Source organism: Cavia porcellus, unplaced genomic scaffold (assembly GCF_034190915.1).
Source record: "Cavia porcellus strain 051 isolate PalLab524CR breed Dunkin Hartley unplaced genomic scaffold, mCavPor4.1 scaffold_15, whole genome shotgun sequence".
NCBI classification, from domain to species: domain Eukaryota; kingdom Metazoa; phylum Chordata; class Mammalia; order Rodentia; family Caviidae; genus Cavia; species Cavia porcellus.
Window position 1 is genome coordinate 22,570,307 of NW_026947498.1, and position 15,993 is coordinate 22,586,299.

Below are 15,993 nucleotides of genomic sequence, written 5' to 3' on the forward strand. Positions count from 1 at the left end.
ACATTAATAATCTTAATTTGGTAAGCATTAGTCACATGCTGAGCCTACTCTTCATGCTTTGCAAGTACTGGAAAACTGATCTTTATAGTCTGTAGACTGAATCTATAAGTTTGTGTGAATGATATTTTTTAAAAAAATATACCAAAATTATGAATATGAATACAAATTATCTTTCTTAGAGTAGCCAATTTGTGAGGTCTTGAATTTTCTATAAAATGTTACTACTGCCTCCATATTTTTGTACTCTGTTTTTAAATTGTCTTGGAAAACATGGACATTTAAAAATTATTTCTGGACTAGGGGTAGCAGTATAAGCACTTGCCTGGCAAGCATGAGGTTGTAAGTTGTTCCTTCTCTGGTACAAAAAGAAAAATTATTTCTAACAGTAGCAAAATTAAATCTTTAAAATGAGAATTTGCTTGCTGGAAGTAATTCCGTTAGATAACAACATAGTTCATCAAGAATATATAATTTTTAAAAAGAATGAGTTCTTGTTGAGACCCATGCTCACGTTTTTCAAAATCTAAAGTGTTAGAATGTCCTGTATTGAATCTAAAAGTAAGAAAGATTAAATCTTTGGTGTTTACACTCTAGCATAAAACAAAGGTTTTCCTAACATTTTCTTTCATTAATGGATATAATGTATATTTCTCCATCAAGCCCTGTTACAAAGGAATTCATTTTCCTTTGTGGTAAAATATGCAGTTTGCTTCTTATTCTTAAATAACAGAGATAAATTGGAAAGCATATTTTGAGTTAGATTCTTTTCTTGTTACTTGGTGTGAAATGTTGACTGAGCTATCTAAATATACGACTGCATTAGGAAACTGTTCTATTTTTTTTCAAATATTTTGGCCAAAAAGAAATAAAACATTTTTTATAACATTTTCTGGTCACTAGTGTTAGGCAAGTAAATCAAGGAGAATTTCACTATTTTAGTGTAATTTCTAATAGGTCCATCTGGTAGATCAGTCATAAGGTGTAACAGTGATTCTCAACCAAGAACAACTCTGATCCAAGACACAGTCAACAATGTCTGAAGAGCTGATATTGGTAGAGATGAGGAATTTGCTACTAACATTTAGGAGAGGCCAGAGATAATGTAAGAAACGTTTTAGTGAATAAGGCAGCTCCCCACAAGAAAGAATTATCCAGCACTACGTGTCAGTACTGATGTGTCTGAGAAACCTTGGTCTATATGAACAGCAAAGGAAGACAACAATAAGTTAAAGTGGCTGTTGAGAATATTTACACATAACCATGGCAGGCAGATAGCTTTTAAAATACTGTACCCTTTTGCTTTCAGATGCAGTGAGCTCAAAGTCACCCGCTGTGGTGAATCCAATGGGGGTTCCTACAGAAAATACGTCCACCTGGAAACTGAATTAGACTGTATTAGAAAAACAGAGGTATGCACAAGTGGTTACATCAAAGATCACAAGGAGAGATTATCCTTCATCGTTCAGATTAACCCTGAATTTAATGACAAATGTCTTAATTACATAGAAAAGAGGAGAAAAGACAAGGCAGTGGCCATGTGATGAAGGACAGAAATCAGAGATATGTAACTACAAGCAGTGGAACATGGGCAGCATCAGATGCCAGAGAAGCAGAAATGAGTCAAAAGGCACCTGGCGCTGCTCAAACATCCATTTCAAACTTTCCCCTCCAGGACCCTCAAAAAATAATGTTCTGTTATGTTAAGCCACCCGTTTGTAGTGATTATTTGTAATAGTCCTAGGAAACTAATACACCTACTGATTTTCCCTGATCGAAAAATCTTAAATAGTCAAAGAAAAGTAGAAGAAAAAGAAAAAGAGGAAAAGGTTGAAGAAATATTTGGGGACTCAGTTTGGGAATAGTTGAAAAAAAAAAAGACCCGACCTGTCTAATTCTTTAACTTTGCAGATAAAATGGGCCCAAAGGGCTGACAAGCCCAACAATCTCTCAGGGGCCTCTACTGGGCTTTATCTGCAGCCAGCCTGAACGAGCTCTGCATAGACACTGAAAAACCAAAACCTGAGCCAAAATACACCAAAATACTTCAAAGCTCAAGGCCAGAGAGATGACATTTGCTCTTCAGTTCATCCCAAATGTGAAGATCATTATAGGGTATGTAGCACAGTAAGATAGAAATAAATCTATTGTGAAGACAATACCTTAAGGGTTTTCTGTACTTTTTTTTTTCCATTTAGAATATCAAAAACATGAGTCTAGTATGGAGAGCTGCTAAATTCAAGATTCCTTCATTCAGAAAATACTCATTGGGTCTGTCATTCTAGGTATCTGTCCATTTAACTCTAAGAATGGGAATTTAAATTAAGACAAAGAGACTTAATAGTGATTGACCCAGAGGATGGAAATCAGAGCTGTGCAGAATTTGCATAATTTTTTGGACATGATAAACTGCATATAGATTTAGGCATTGAAATTTGGCTTTCTACGTCTAGAGAAAAAAAGCTAGTGACAGTCTCTAGCATTACTGCAGGAATTTCCAAAAATGATTCTTTGCCAACAAAGTCTGCCTTGGGATATTTCACTCATTTTTTAAAAAAACTGCTTCGTTGCTGATCAAAATTACTCCTGATATGCATATATTCCATATGCAGTTGTTAAGTATTTATAGTTTTATCTGACTTTATGGAAGATTTGGTTTTCCTCAGCATTTAGGAAATGCTGAACTTTCAAAAGTTCTGGGGAGGAAGAGTGCTTGCTTCTCAGTGCTATACATACTTCATTTGGTGGCAGTAGACTCAGCATTCAAAGCTCCATAGCAGTGTGGAAGGGATGGTTTAAATCTCCTTTGATAGGAAAAGTTACTACCTGTTCAGAATATATTGATCAAAGAGAATCACTAGTAGTGAAAACCTTTGGTACATGATGCTCCTTCTGAAATAACATTAACTGTCTCTCGATTGGTGTCAGACCAACCTTTCCCCATTAGTGGTGTTTGGGGCAGGAGCAGTTCAGGTTAGTCACTTCAGAGCTATGAATTTGCATTTAGGGAGTGACACAAAGGTTTGTAATATAGGAAGTCTTCACTAACTTTCTTCATATCTTCCTTGAGACATGAGGCATATATTACATATTTTTTACTTTGAAAAATCATAGTTCTCCAGTCATTTTAAAAATCAAAACAACACTCTAAACTTTTCCATATACTGTTCATGCATGTAGACTTATAAGCTCTAATAGTTAAGTATCTTAGTTTTTCTGTTTGTAAGATGTCCCTTTTATTAGCTGAGGGTAACACGCATACATCATCAAATGAAGGTTATTTAGGAATTAAGCATTATTCTCCTCTTCTTCCTATACTTGCTTTGGACTACTTTTCTTTCCTTCAATATTATTCCAAGAAGTGAAAAGAGAAAGAGCTGAGAGTCAAATCAGGTAATTTTACTATTGAAGTTAACTTAAACGATATGGAAAGGGAGTCAAACTTAATCACGAGCATAGAAAGTTACCTTTGGATTGATTTATCAATGTTAAACCTAGTGTTCACCAGCATGGACACTGGAGTCACATGCAGTGTAAAATGTCCTAATGTACAGTTTGGCTTTGCAAAGCTGCCTTTTGGGGTTAAGAGACTCTGTTGGCAGGGCTTCCTCTGTGGTTAAGCTGGGAAGCTCTTTCCTGGTAACATGATTGTAGGAAAGCATCGCTGTTTTCCCACTTCAAAAATGCCTTCCAAGTTACTGAAATGTGCTTCAAAGTCATTTGGGCGATAAAAATAATAGATGCTGAATCATTCTGTTCTTGTCAGATTTCTCTTTCATGATATTCATTGTGCAGTAATTCATATGTTTCTTTCTGGTTAAAAACAAACACAAACAAAGGCTAATCCAATTCTTTAAAAAGAAGGATAACTGGATTCTATTCACAAATGCTAATCACAAGAGAGTGTATGTATGTATGTATGTATGTATGTATGTATGTATGTATCAGGGATCAAATTCAGGATCTCGAACTTACCAGGCAAGTGCCTGAGCCACTGAGCTAAATCCTCAGCCCCTGGAAGGGAGTAAATCCTAAGACCTCATTTAGTCCTATGTGAGGAGGTTTTTCAAGAAATTGGTTACAAAGAAAGTAGAGCTTTGACATTTTCACATATATCTATTTTGAAAATATACACATTCCTTACAAGCAACCACATGAAGCACTGCCCACCGAGGCCCACCATTTCTTCTTTCCCATTCACTATCTTCTGCAACCAGTAGATCACAAGTGATTTTATCCTTTGATTTTATCCTTTATTTTATCCTTGAATTCAACTCTGAGAAACAGGATCCTATTTCCCTGCTCTTTCACTGTCAACCGACAGATACCCCAGGCCTCTGAATGAATGAGGGGTTCTGCTTGAAAGCATTTTCAAAATTATTTACACTTATTCCTCCAAACCAAAAGATTAAAAGATGTTGACCATGTCAGTAGAATCTCTGCAGGGGTCAATTATGCTTCCCCATGCCTTCCAAAGCAGAGAATGTAACGTGAATTTGAACTTGTACCATAGTCAGACTGTTTTAATAACAGTCAATGGTCCATGTGGTCCGTAGCGCAGCCCTGTCCTGGAGAGAGAGACTGAGGTGTGGAAAGTTGTTACATCTGGCTTCCCAGAGTAATACTACGCATTTTGACTTTTAACTCTTTTGAAATGAAAATCTGTTGGTCACTGGTGTACTAAGCATTATACTGTTTATTAGGACAGAGGCATGAATGCTGAGTGATCAAGACATGAGTGCTGCCCTTATAAAGCTTACGATGTAGTAGGGAAGAGAGACAAATCATTTGGGCTTATCATTACCATTTGATAAATATGCCTAATAGATATGGTAAGAGAGCTCTTCTGGAAGAGTCCAAAAATAAGTTTAACTCTTAACTGAAAATATCTGCACTGCCTTTTCTGATTGTAAATATTCACGTGAAAAGTTATGAACGAAGATAAGAAAGTGAAACTACTTTCAACTCATTATTGAGAAATAATTGCTGATGATATTTTAGTATAGTTTCTCCTGATATTTTATAGATGGAAGGTTTTGTAGAGTGTATATGTTTACCAGAATGTTCCATACAACAGTTACTTAGGCTCCCTTTTAGAAATGTCTTCCTTTTTATCTGTGTTGGTTGGGAGATCAGACATCCAAACTTGTTTGGATGATGTCTAAAAAAAGAGTAAATTTCACTGAGCGCAGGTTTAAGGGGCTGTTCTCAGAGACAAGCGCCTGCGCTTTAGCACATGGTTTCTATTTTGATTCCTTAGAGGCCCTTTTTCCCCCTGCTTCCTGGGTTTCAGCTGTGTTCCTGGTACTTGAGGTTATTAGACAGATGACCTCTCCATAAGTGAGCTGCTTTTTTCTAAATGTAGTTCCTGACTTTTAGACACTAATGAGAATTTGGCAATGCCTGGCTATCAATAGCTTGTCACTTTTAAGCAGTGAGCAAAAGAGGCCTCAATTTTAAGCCTCTACTTCAGTCTACGAGGAGCCTGCCGATCTGTTCAAGAAAAGACACGTGGCAGTTGGTACCCAATGCTAGTTACATTGGTTCTACAGGATTCTTTTTCTATAGTTGCCAAAAAGGAGATAGAATGACACTTTGGAACATACTAAAAATTATGCCTTGTTTATCTGAAATTCAAATTTAAGCAGGTGTCCTGTACTTTTATTTACAAAGTCTGGCAAATAGTACCCCTTGTTTTCCATGTACACACTGACCTTAATTAAATTCTTCTCTGTCTTTTTTCCTTCATCACAAGGCTGGCCACAAAGGCTTAGTTAAGTTTGTTTTACTTCTTACTTGATTATTATCCAAATAATCTAAACATTAGGCATTTTTGGTAATGGAATAAAGTCTTTGAAGTATTTTAACCTAAACAGAGACCACTCTAAGGCAACTAAATTAAGGCCAATATCCACGCACAAAGCCAGGCACCATTTAATGATATCCCAGTCAATGACAAACTGAAATATGACAGTGATCTCATAAGATTATATCACTTGGTGACATGGTGACCATTATAACATGTGTAAGTACACTCTCTGGACAAGGACAAAATTGTTTAACAATGCTGTTCTTAGAACATATCTGTGTTACTAACCAGCCTGGGAATGTATGCGTAATAGAATCATTCAAATTTTTAAAGAAAAATTTATTTTTACTTTAAGTCATAGTCTGAATCATAAGAATCTGAACAAAAAGTTTTAGAAGTTTCCACTAAAATTTTAATTTTCAAAATCATGAGAAAACTATCTAAATAAAGTAGTTTTTGAAAATGCCTTTTCAGTGATTCTAAAATCATAGTCAAGGGACTTAATCTATTAATTCCTTTAAAGCTACTGCTAGCACTAAGCCAAGTGCATTGAGATGATTGATCTACTTTTCTTCCTGATGATGACAATGATGAGGCTGCTTTTTAGAAAATAGATTTTTAGAATTGGAGACCAGGGTTTTTTTCACTACTGTTAAATGTTTACATGTCTGAGTTATTCTCCTACATTAAGTCCAAAAAAGTATAGATTCTAGAATTTGTACCAGATTAGAACTCTACTTTTGACTCTTGTTTCCTGAGACTGTGGGAAAATCCCTTAATTGCTCTAAGTACCAGTTTCTGTGTATGAAGAAGGGAGGAAAAATACTTGAGAATTTATAAAGATTAAATGAGGTAAAAATAGATGGAAAAAATTTGGCCTTATATAATGGGTACCAAATAAACATCCCTCAGCATAGCAATTGCTGTTAGTCACTAAAATATTTGGCAATTAGAACTGCACAAGATTCAGCAGTTGATCCTTGCTTCTTGTAATGAATTCTGGACTTCATAATTCACATCGTCCATCATTTCTTTCCATTTCTGCTACAAATCATTGGCATCTTAAGTTATTCTAGAGCCCTAAATTTTATAATGTTCTTTTCTCTTCTTGCCAAATGTCTAAAAAAGATGTATGGAGACTGATTTTCTCTAATCTAGTAAGTTACCTGGCAACCAATAAAACAAAAGTCTTGCGTCCAGGGCATCTATATTTTTTTGCATACTTGTATATTTCCTCTGAAAAATATGTTCCTGCTAATTTTCCTTATTCTTGATACTTGGTATTACCTAAAAATAAACTTTGACCAAATTCTACAAAGTTTTCAGATAAATTTTTACTTATGTTGAAGATGAATGAATCAACTGAAATTTTCATTAAGTGTCAGATAAAAACTGTACAAGCATGGGCTTCAATGTAGTAAAATATTTGTCATCAATTTAAAAAAAAATCTCAGTTAAAAATGCTAGAAAGTAAGTCATTGCCTTATCTGCAAAATTCTGGAAGTATAATGGAGTAATTTAACTCCTTTTGGTTTGTGAGATACTGAGTGCCTTAATCTTTGGGGTTAAAACAAAATTCTATTAGGAGTGCTAACCATGCCTAATAAAAAGGGGCAGCCTTGTTTTTAATCAAAGACCTTCCACCTCTGATTATGGAGACACAGATCAAATTTCACTGGCAAAGATGCATAGGAAAGTCTCTTTGTGGCCATGACAGTTGTATCCATGGGAATAATATTTTAATCTCAGATCGTTTCTTCCACAGATCAAGGTGTCAAAGACTGGAGAGTCTTGATTTATTAGCTATGGCAGCAAGTAAACAAGACGCATAGGGAGTCAAAATATTTTGTTATGGAGAATCTATCAAACAGTTAACATCATGCAATTGAGCAGGAGGGTGGTTCACGAAAATAAAGGTAGGATATTAATACTAATGAGAATATTTTTGTACTAACTAGTAGATGGAGTTCACAGCACTTGGATTATACTTAAATTTACGACCTCACATGTTTACCATGAAAGTATCCAAAAATGTTTATTGAACACCTACTAAGTATTAGATTCTATGCTTTGCTTTGAGAGCATGTTAAAAATTAGATACACCAAGACTCTAATTTACCTTAATAGAACTTGTAGTTTTAGTTCTGAATATATTCAAAGGAAACTTCACTATTATAAAATCATATTTTTGTTAATTTCAAGCATTAAAACCCAAGGGTTTCAAAATAAAGACCTTGAAAAAATCCATATACTAGACAGATATATAACTTTTGTGTGTAGAAACACTGTTTCAAAAACATGGCAGTGGAAAGTGCAGCATTTTTGATTTGCAGGACTGTAGTGTAATCTTTCTCTTCTGAATGAGATGCTCATTTTCCAATTTTATCTTACAGTTTCAGCATTTAGAAATGAAAAGGACACCTGGCAAACCAGCCAGATGAACTGAATCTACCCAGACACTAAATGGAAAGCAGAGTGTACATCACTCTTACATCCTAAAGGTTGACAGATATCTCCAATTTGGGAAAGAAAGGTCAAGTAATTTCCACCTCCAGACTCTCATAAGTAATCACTATTACATTTTATGATAAGTATGTTTTGTAGTGTAAAACTCACACTCTGAAAAATACCTTGATCATTTGGATTCACTTTAATGGTATAATAATGTGCATGTCATTATTTGTCATAATAGGCATTAATAATGAGTCAAATAAAATAAAGTAAAATGATTATTAACACTTAAAATGTGTCAGCTTTCATTGGGCAATGAGACTTTTTAAATTTTATTTTAGAGAAAATAAACTCAAACAAAATAAAGCCAATCAAAACAAGACAATGTAAGTGATACAGGATTTCAATACAAGGTATAGAAGATCAACAATGGTTACCATAATGCCTCGGGCAATGAGAATTTTCTTATAACTTCAAAGACAGAGGAATTAGGAGGGGATTAGATTTTTTTAAAAAAATACACTTGTAAGAATGGTAAAACTAAGCACATGAAATAAGACCTAAGAAAAACAAGGAAGTGTACAATTAAGTGTTGAAGCATGATAAGTAGTAAGTGGAACTAGGGAAAACTATTGAAGGTTATGATAGTCCAAGAAAGTTTCACAACCTACACTGCATCTATGCTGAACCCTAGAACCCTATAGCATGGGTACAAGTTAACTAAGGCAATTTCAGGCAGGATAAAAAAAGTTTCAATAATGCTATGAACTTACTATGTTCATAGAGATATAAATAACTTGATCACTGTGGAATACAATATGAGATAAGATCACTAGAAGAGGATGAGTCAAGGAAGACCTTAAAACTAAGCAGAGGTGCTTCATGGGTAGTGAGTATACCATTGCTGACACTGGTGTAGAAAAGCACCTGATTACTCAGTGGTTGTAGAAGAATTAACCAGACAACGGTGTGAAGGCTTTGAGGCAAAAAGGATAAGATTGTTAGGATACTCGGCCATGGCCCAAGGGAATCATGATAATGTATAAAACTTATGATTACCTATAGGGATTCACTGGTTTGATCAGGTAAGTGAACAAATTAAAAAGAGTGATTAGTGAAAAGTCCAGGATTGAATAAGACTGGGGAAAGTGATGGAGCTCAGGAATTAAGGGTTAAAATAGAAGATAAAAGGCAGAATGTCTGCTATTTGGAAGGTCTTAAGTAACACATTGGTTTTTTGGAAATTTTTTTTGAAATTCTGTTAATAAGAAATAAAGGGAGTTCCTTAAAAAGAAACTATTAGCGTGGCCCTGACACTCAATGACCTAAACCACTCCAGTGAAATACACACATTATGAAATGTTTAGAGAAAAGAGGAATATTGAGGTCAATGCAAACCCCAATATCCACAAACAGGTCATTATCCAAGATCATCTCCAGATCAAAGTGTGAAAAATGCATCACATTCAAATTAGCATGCAAAATAAAGTATCACTATGAAGTAAATTTATGTGATTATACCATGAATAATTCATTAGTATAAGCAATACAATTAATTGCTTATAATATAATGATATAACTTGCATTCATGTACAGTAAGCCTGGACCAAAGTAGTAATAACAAGCAAAAGAACATCCCAAATGTCTCACACTTTAAAGTACACAATGACATTTATTGTTCGTGGAACAAAGAAGTCATAGGTAGATAAAAGAAATTCAATCTAAAATTGGTTAAGCAAATGATGTAACTTCATTTATGAACATCTTATTAGACATTCAATAAAAGCACTTTCATCAGCACTGTGATCCAATTGATGTATTTTATAAATATATATCATCTCATTTAAAAAACTAAAATCATATGGATAAACAGTTAAATTGTTAGCTACACTGAATGAAAAGCATTTTAACTATAGAGAAATCTCTGTTTAAAAATTTTAGTAGATCAAAATTAGAGGGTTGAGCAGAAATGGGATGATCAATGCTTGGGCTGGATCAATAAGTAAATGACATGTACAGTCTGCTTCAGCAGAGCCTTTGCTTTCTAGTATAGAAGCTCAATTCATTTGGGTTATTGTAGTCATTTTCATGATGAAATTACATCTCCCTAGGACTGTGATTATCTTGGTTTAAGCTGAGATTTCCTATTGATAGACCTCCATGAGGTTTCCTTGGGACTTAATTCTTCTGTACTTTTTAAAATGCTCCTATGCTTCCACACATAGAAATGCAGTAGAGTAACATATCTGAACATAATTTTTTTACTTTAGCTTTTTGTTACTTTACCTTCAACATCAGTTAATAGACAAAAGTAAAATATGTAGATTGAAACTTTTAAACCAGAGTAATTATTTCTAAATAAACAAAAAATAGTACAATGCTCTTATTATTTGTGGTCAGTGATATATTTTATGGGGAAGCAGTGATGTTTAAAGCTACTTCAAGTGTGGCTGGAGATTTAGCTCAGCGGCATAAGTGCCTGCCTTGCAAGCAGGCAGTCACAAGTTCGATCCCTGCTACCAATAAAAAGGAAAAAGACAAAAAAAAAAAAAAAAAAAGCTACCTCAAGTGACATAATACATCTCACACAAAATGTATTTTTACACTGAACTTCCCACAAGAGCAGTCTCAAGGAACTCTTTATATCCTCCAAACACAATGGTCAGATATACATTATTGTACACCTTTTACACATTCCTTACCTGTCTCTGTGTGTCTGTGAAATGACATCTAGTAGGACCTGTTGACATAACAGGCCTTTTCTTATTTATTTTGTATTCGTAGGCCCTTTTAATTCCCACAAAACTCTCTAGGAAGGACTTCAATTTCTTATAATATAATGGAGAAAATAATCTTGCAAAACCTGTCTATGGAAACATTCAATACTGAAGAAAATATGCAAACAGATGCAAGCCTCCACACTTACACTGCTGAACAGGCAAGCAATGTCGAAGTAAAGCAAAGCATGAGTTTTGAACAAGAAATACTGGTTGAACTGCAGGTGATTCAGTCATCTGAAGAGCTTTGATATTAATGGATCATGTGTAGTTAGAAGAGATCAAGCCTTGGGCTTTCAAGTATATGCCAGAACTTCAGATAAATCTACAATTCCAAAAGGATCCTCAATGAAATGAGTAGGTAGAAACAAAGAAAATAACATCATCACATAAAAGTTGTTAGCAAGGAAGATTGATTCTTTTTTTTTGTTTTGCTGTAAGAGGAAAAATCAGTTTGATATTAATAAAGTTAACTAAATAAAAAGATATAAATCAACATACAATGACCTTTTATTTCTATACAGTATCAAGAATAATAAAAAATAAAATTTAAAAATTATTTTTTATAAAAGCATTAAAAAGGGCAAAATACTAAGAAATAAGTTTACTCAGTGAGATAAGTGCAGGACTCATGCATGAAAATCCTCAACATATTATTGAGAGAGGTTAAAGAAAATATAAATAAATGGCAAAACATCTGATATTCATTAATTAAAAGACAGTGCTATTAAGACGGCAATGCTACCCAAATTGATCTATAAATTAAAATAAAAACAATACTTACATGTCATAGTAGCACTATTCACAGTAATCAAAATACAGAAATAACCCAAATGTCCGTCAGTGGATGAATGGTAAACAATACGTGATATGTACCTACAAGTATAAGAAAGAATGAAGTGTTGATAAGTGCTGCAACATAGGAAAACATGAAAAATGCTATGTAAAATGACAGAACTGAGACATTAAGCATCACATATTGTGAGATCCCATTTATATGACTTTCAGAAACAATAGAGATAGGAAGCACACCAGTGACTGCCAGAAAGTAGGTGAGGAGGTGATTTGGTAAAGCTGCTTGCTACAATATATAAGGTATTTTCTGGGAGTTATTAAAATATTTTGGAACTAGATAGAGGTTATGGTTGCACAATATGATGAATATACTAACTGCCATTAAGTACATACTTTAAAGTGTTTTTTTATATGATGCAAATTTTATCTCAAAAAGAAACTCAAGAAACAATACATCTACTAGAAATTCATAAACACATATTGGTTCAAATGTGGGTTTGTGCTCTGAATTTATATTACCTCCTGATTATAGTACAAGCTGTTGGATAGCATAAAGACGTGCAAGTACTTTGTGGAGAAATACACTTTCAATCTAAGGCTTAGAATAGACTCACAGGAAAGTTGCATCAAACCTGACCTCAAACCAATGACAAAAGTAACAAAATGTAATAGGAAATAAAAGCATCAAGATCAAGAAAGAATATAAACAGCCAAGGGCAGACTCATATCCATAAAAATCTTAGATGTTTGAGTTACTGACTTTAGTATATAAAAATTAAGAATGTATTATATGTTTAAAGTTAAAGGAATACATTCATTGGAGCTGGAGATTTAGCTCAATAGCATAAGTGCCTGCTTTGCAAGCACATGGTCATGAGTTCGATCCCCAGTACCAATTAAAAAAAAAAAAAAGAATGCATTTGTCATTTGACTCAGGAACAGATTATGGAAATAAATCAAATGAAGTTATTAAAAAATAAAAAATCTATCAATTAAAAATATAGTTTATAATTAATAATTTGATAGCAAGTTTAAATAGTGCATTAGACACAGATGAAGAGAGAATTTACAACTGAAAAATAAGAGTAGGAAAAATGACTCAGGAATAAGGCATAAATAAAGATTTGGAAAACATGAAATAGAGGCTAAGGATCACTGAAGTTGGATGGCCTGGCCCAGCTTTCATCTGGTTATAAATTCACAAAGAAACATAGAAAGCAGAGGAATATCATATAGATATAATGGCTGAGAATTTTCCAATACTGATGCCATACTAGAATATGGAGTCACAAGACCTCACTAAATCTAGGTAGCTAACAGCACACCACATTTTGATATTGCAGCTCACCCAAACCAAAGAAACCACAAAAGAAATACCTATTGAGAAATGATAGTAGTTACAATAGAAGCCAGAAGACAATGGAAAATACCTCTAAAGAGCCAAAAGAAATGACTATCAAGGAATTATATAGTTAGTGAAACTGAAATAAAGCCATTATAAGACAAACTAAAGCTAAATGTTACAGACAAATTTCACTAACTGTGCTATAAAGGCAGTACTTCAGCAAAAATTAAAATGTACTTGAGACAAAATTTAGAAAGAATGATGATTTTTTAAAAATCTCAATGATATAGAAATTATAGTACTTACTATCTGAACCTGAAAATTGAAGTTTGGAGTGTTTCCTGAATTTTACAACTGGTGAGTTTTACTGCTTTGGTCTATGTGACTCAAAGCCTGTATTTTCTTCATACAATCAGCTTAGGCTTCTATAAGAACATACCATAGATTATGTCACTTACACAACAATAATAACAACAAAACATATTTTCATGATTCTGAAGGCTGGGCAGTGTTAGGTGGCTCAGTTTCTGTTGAGTTTCTCTCTTTTTGGCTTACTGATGGCCACTTTTGTTCCTTCTCTTCTCAAAGAACCCAGTGAGATGGAAGCAGAGACAGAACTAGGGAGGAAGAGAGGAAAAGGGAAAAAGGAGAGGTGAGGGAGAAGGAGAGGAAGGGAAAGAGGGGGGGAGAGAGAGGGGAAGAGCAAAGGAGGAAGGGAAGGAGACAGAGACTGACACACAGACAGGAGACAGACACCATTTTTTTTAGTGCAATTTTTTTTAAGGCTATAGTCCTTTTAGATTAAAGCTCAAAATTTATGAACTAATTTAAACTTAATTACCTCCTAAACATTCTGGCTTTGTTCATTTTCTATTGTCACAAACTAAGTAATAAAGAAAAGAAGTTTATTTTGGTTCACAGTTCTGGAGTTACAAGCTTACGGTGTTGCATCTACTGATGCCCTTTTTGCTAGCAGAGGTGGTATAGGGAGTTCCCACAGCCAGAGGACAGAGGCCCCCTGTAGGCGAGTGCATCTCTTCTGACCTTTGTTTTTCCCCTTGTAAACCAACTAATATCAGTTATGAGGGCTCCATCCTGATAATCTTATCTACTTCTAATCACCACCCACACTCTCCTTCTGAATATTTAGCAACTGTTTGCTCTTTCTTAACACCTAACAATGAGAATTAAACTCATGAACATGAACTTCAAGGGTATCAAAATCACAGACTTAGTATACCTTACTTTCAAGAACAGTCACATTGAGGATTTTACTTTTAACATAGGGATTTGGGTAGAGGGCACACAATTAAGTCCATAATCCCTGCTTCGAGCAAAACAGCTGTTTCAAAGTGCTGAAATTCCATTCTGAGGGGATCCCATGATTGAATTCATTCTATTCCTTGTATATTTAAGGGGAAATTTAGTGCCAGCTTTTCCTACTTTCTAGTCCAAATTCTTTCTGTGGCTATGTCTTTCCTGTTCTGTGACTGGATCTTTTTGCTGACTGGTAACTGATTGCATTTGATCCATGGTACAAACTCAGTGGAGACAATGGCATGGATGGGAGAGAAGCTAGGGTATTTCCTCCCTTCTCTGTTCTTTCCTTGTTTAAGCATTGCATCTGGAGAATGTCTATATTTCTCTAACTATAGCTCTAACTGGACAACCTTTCCCCCACTGTTCCACTCCTCCCTAGGTTCTGGTTTCTTTGCTGCTCAGTATGAAGGTGATGCTATTTCTTAGTTCTTGGATGACTTCTTCACACACATCCCCATAAAGAGTCGTACCATCAACATCTTTTTACTTAAAACTCATGAATGGTAAATTATAGTTCTTCCTGGAACCCAGAACCTGAGCAACTTTTCTTATAAATTGTTTTCAATTTAATGTTCAAGTGTAGAGACTCATATACTGTTATAGTCAAGGGTTTGCAAGGAGAACAAGACAGTACAGGACACATGATTTATAGTATTATTTATAATGGTCACCCAAGGAGTCAAATACAAAGAAAGTGTAGGAAATCTGTCCACACACTAGCCCTAGAGAATCCAGTTGAGGGCTTAAATACCAGAGCAACGTCTGAATGAGTCCAGTTGAAGACCTAGAACCCATGACAATGTCCCCCCCCCACACACACCATGAGTTCAACTGAAGCCTAGAGCCCATGACAATGACTCATGCAAGTCTGTTTCAGGGGTCTGCACTGGGAAGGCCCAAAGGTTAGTGGTGGAAGCTAGAAAGTCTATGCCAGCAGGTCGAAGGATTTGTGCCAGTAGGTTGAGACTTCTGCACTGGAGCCAAAGGCAGTGCTCAATATAAGGACCAGGGTTTCCCCAAAAAGTAACGCAGCCATTCTCAGTGACAATGAGGTCCTGAGCTCCTCTGACAATGAGAAGAGCTGAGTTCATATCAGAAAGCCAGCGTGACAACCTTCACTTCAAGGTTGAACAATACACCACCTTCCTCTCTGGAGCCAGGAAGTGATGCTCAAAATAAGGACCAGAGCTCTCCTAAAGTGAACCGCAGCCATTCTCAGCGACAAGGTCCAGAGCTCCTCTGATAATAGCAGCTGAGTTCATATCAGGGGATGCAGTATGACAGTCTCATCCAGGAGAACCAACAGCTCCAAACAACAGCATTTAGGAGAATCCACAATGCTACGCTTCCTCTCCAGGTCTCCTTTTTAATCTGACAACAATTCTTAGGTGGGCCATCCATACCTAGCACCACACTGATTCTGTTCAGCTGCTGTGTAAGTTGACCGCCAATTTTTAATCCACTTCACATACCATTCCACATTAGTTTTGGAAAGAAGA